A 4,524-nucleotide genomic window follows, 5' to 3' on the forward strand; every position below is an offset into this window, starting at 1 on the left:
AATGGCAGATTTTTTTATGGAATATCTGCATAGGCGTACAGAGGCCCATTATCAGCAACCATCACTCCTGTGTTCCAATGGCACGTTGTGTTAGCTAATCCAAGTTGATCATTTTAAAAGGCTAATTAATCATTAGAAAACCCTTTTGCAATTATGTTAGCACAGCTGAAAACGGTTGTTCTGATTAAAGAAGCAATAAAACTGGCCTTCTTTAGACTAGTTGAGTATCTGGAGCATCAGCATTTGTGGGTTCGATTACAGGCTCAAAATGACCAGAAATAAAGCACTTTCTTCTGAAACTCGTCGGTCTATTCTTGTTCTGAGAAATGAAGGCTATTCCATGTGAGAAATTGCCAAGAAACTGAAAATCTGGTACAACGCTTTGTAATACTCCCTTCACAGAACAGCACAAACTGGCTCTAACCAGAATAGAAAGAGGAGTGGGAGGCCCAGGGGGAAAACTGAGCAAGAGGACAGGTACATTAGAGTGTCTAGTTTGAGAAACAGACACCCTCAACTGGCAGCTTCATTAAATAGAACCCGCAATACACCAGTCTCAACGTCAACAGTGAAGAGGCGACTCCGGGATGCTGGCCTTCTAGGCAAAGTTGCAAATAAATCTCAGTCTGGCCAATAAAAAGAAAAGATTAAGATGGGCAAAAGAACACAGACACTGGACAGAGGAACTCTGCCTAGAAGGCCAGCATCCGGAGTCGCCTCTTCACTGTTGACGTTGAGACTGGTGTTTTGTAGGTACTATTTAATGAAATTGCCAGTTGAGGACTTGTGAGGCAAGTTTTCAAGAAATTGGACTTTCAAGAAGCTAAGTGTCACCTGCCACATCATCATGAAAATCCTTTATCTTGAAAACGTGATTGCTGACATGCAACAAAAAAAATTGTACTGTATCAACAGTGTACTAATAAAAAAAAAAGTGTTTTTTGACTGGATTTTTCCTTTAAGGTCAAGTTCCAGAGTTGAGAGAGAGGTGTTGGTGGCTTCCAACTAGCGCAGAAACACTGATAAACTGGGGTAGATGGATGAGTAGAATGATGAGGCAATGTCTTAATGGCTGCTGTCCTTAAAGGGAAAACATCTTAAAAACTCTTCTCTGTGTGTGAATAAGTGCAAGGGCAGCATGCGGGCATGGCACAGCAGTGATCACTTCCCATTAAGTGAGTGAGAAGCTCTGGGGAGAGGCCTAGCTGTTTTCACAGGGTCTGTCTGTGCCAGCAGCACTACCCTAGCAGCAACAGCAGTACTACCCTAGCAGCAACAGCAGCACTACCCTAGCAGCAACAGCAGCACTACCCTAGCAGCAACAGGCAGCACTACCCTAGCAGCCAACAGCAGCACTACCCTAGCAGCAACCAACAGTACTACCCCTAGCAGCAACAAACAGCACTACCCTAGCAGCAACAGCAGTACTACCCTAGCAGCAACAGCAGCACTACCCTAGCAGCAACAGCAGCACTACCCTAGCAGCACACAAGCAGCACTACCCTAGCAGCAACAACAGTACTACCCTAGCAAGCAGCAACAGCACTAACCTAGCAGCAACAAGCAGCACTACCCTAGCAGCAAACAGCAGTACTACCCTAGCAGCAACAACAGCACTACCCTAGCAGCAACAGCAGTACTACCTAGCAGCAACAGCAGACACTACCACTAGCAGCAACAGCAGTACTACCCTAGCAGCAACAAGAGTACCTACGCCCTAGCAGCAACAGCAGCACTACCCTAGCAGCAACAGCAGTACTACCCTAGCAGCAAAGCAAGCACTACCCTAGCAGCAACAGCAGTACTACCCTAGCAGCAACAGCAGCACTACCCTAGCAGCAACAGCAGTACTACCCTAGCAGCAACAGCAGCAACTACCTAGCAGCAACAGCAGCACTACCCTAGCAGCCAACAGCACACCGCTAGCAGCAACAGCAGTACTACCCTAGCAGCACAGCGCAGCTACCCTAGCAGCAACAGCAGCACTACCCTAGGCAAGCAACAGCAGTACTACCCTAGCAGCACCAACAGCACTACCTACGAGCAACAGCAGTACTACCCTAGCAGCAACAGCAGCACTACATAGCAGCAACAGCAGTACTACCTAGCAGCAACAGCAGCACTACCCTAGCAGCAACAGCAGTACTACCCTAGCAGCAACAGCAAGCACTACCTAGCAGCAACAGCAGTACTACCCTAGCAGCAACAACAGCACTACCCTAGCAGCAACAGCAGTACTACCTCGCAGCAACCCAGCTACTACCTAGCAGCAACACAGGACTACCCTAGCAGCAACAGCAGTACTACCCTAGCAGCAACAGCAGTACTACCCTAGCAGCAACAGCAGTACTACCCTAGCAGCAACAGAGCAGTAACTACCCTAGCAGCAACAGCAGTACTACCTAGCAGCAACAGCAGTACTACCCTAGCAGCAACAGCAGCAACTACCCTAGCAGCAACAGCGACTACCCTAGCAGCAACAGCAGTACTCCTAGCCACGCACAACAGTACTACCCTAGCAGCAACACAGTACTACCCCTAGGCAGCAACAGCAGTACTACCCTAGCAGCAACAGCAGCACTACCCTAGCAGCAACAGCAGTACTACCCTAGCAAGCAACAGCAGCACTACCCTAGCAGCAAACCAGTACTACCCTAGCAGCAACAGTCAGCAGTAGCTCACGCCTAGCAGCAACAGCACGTACTACCCTAGCAGCAACAGCAGCACTACCCTAGGCAGCACACAGCAGTACTACCCTAGCAGCAACAGCAAGTACTCTACCCTAGCAGCAACAACAGTACTACCCTAGCAGCAACAACAGTACTACCCTAGCAGCAACAACAGTACTACCCTAGCAGCAACAGCAGCACTACCCTAGCAGCAACAGCAGAACTAGTCAGTGTCAGAGTGGGCTGAAGCCCTGGCCTGGCTGGCTCTTTAAACAACAACACACAGTGGAATATAATGACCACACTCTCCCCTCCTTCCCACAATGCCAGGAAGGAGAGGAGGCAAGAGGCATTCTTCTCATTCCTCCTTTTTTCCCGTATAATTTGGCCGATAATGGTGAAAGATGTTTCATCGCTATTTCTCTCTCTCTTTTTTTCCCTCGTTTCTGCGCTCTGCTCTGTCTTGAAGTGAAATCCAGAGATAAAACCTCAGCGGCGCTCCGTGTTTAATGGAGCTTAATCCCCCAGATTTGAGATACGGAGCTGTGAGGTAATTCCCTCGCCGCTCGCCATCTCCCTCCCATCTCCACCAATACAACATGGGGTCATGTGACCAGCCTACAGCTTGCCTTTAGTCCCCCGCTAGGACAGAGAGACAGATGGACGGACAAGTGGACATACAGACAGACAGCCAGGTGGACAGACAGACAGAAAGACACGCAAAGACCACAACGTTTTGTGATACATGGCCAATACCAGGAAGGATAACGACTGGATACTCTGTATTTCATTGCATGATTTTGATAAGTCTGGTATTCCAAGCATATCAACAGTTTCCTCTTTGTCAAATCAGATTATTCACTCAGTCCCAGTCTCCTGTTAACTGTGTGTGTTAGAGATGTTACATTCCATTTAACCAGACAAGTGAATGAACAGACCCCAGTAGAGAGGTCTGGCGTGGGGATTTATGTCTCATTCATTAGCACTGACTCACTCAGAGAGTTTTACCAGCTAATCTGTATCACACAGACAGATAAACCAAAGTACCGAATTTCATGAGTCACGCACGCCAAGCTTAGTGTCCATCCACAGCATGCAGTGCCACAAAAACAAAGTCACAGGGGGAGGCAGGAGTGTTAAGAGGGGTTATATGGTTTTCAGACTGAGAGCCGCATGTGAAGACGCCTGTCTGTCTGTCTGGCTGTGTCTGTCATTATATCCAGCACACACAGTCCTCCCAAAGTGATGAGCTGCCACTAAGCAATGTGCTATTCATCCTGGCAGTGAAATTATTTTCAATCCCGGCCCATAAAGCTCTCTCGGCAGGCGATATGCAGAGCCCTCTCCTTCCCTCTGACACTCTCTGTTTGAGAATAGCCAGTCTGCACTTCAATTTGCCTCACCACTTGCATGTGGGGGAAGACTTGACGTAAGCTTCATTGTAGAAGTGTGAGATTGTCCACAAGGATGATTGTAGCAATAGTGGTTGTCAGAGAGAGGGAGGAGGCGGAGGGTGACAATGAAAGAGCGAGTACGAATGTGTTTAGTGTGTGATTCTGTGAACATAGTTGTGAGGGAGATAGAGAGAGAGAGACTTCCGTCAGTATTAGTATGAAACAACTCTCTCTGATTTTCTATCCTCTAATTACCTCCCTCCACTCGCCCTCTCCACGGTTTTCCTCTATTCTCTCTCTCCACTTTCCCCTCCATCTTTGTTTTCTCATCCCTCCTGCATTCTGCGTCCCTCCTAATTGTCTGGGGAGTGAAGACACGCATGCATGCAAGTGCGCGTGCGCACACACTCACACACACACACACACACACACACACACACACACACACACACACACACACA

This window comes from Salvelinus sp. IW2-2015, linkage group LG17 (assembly GCF_002910315.2).
Source record: "Salvelinus sp. IW2-2015 linkage group LG17, ASM291031v2, whole genome shotgun sequence".
Lineage (NCBI taxonomy): Eukaryota > Metazoa > Chordata > Actinopteri > Salmoniformes > Salmonidae > Salvelinus > Salvelinus sp. IW2-2015.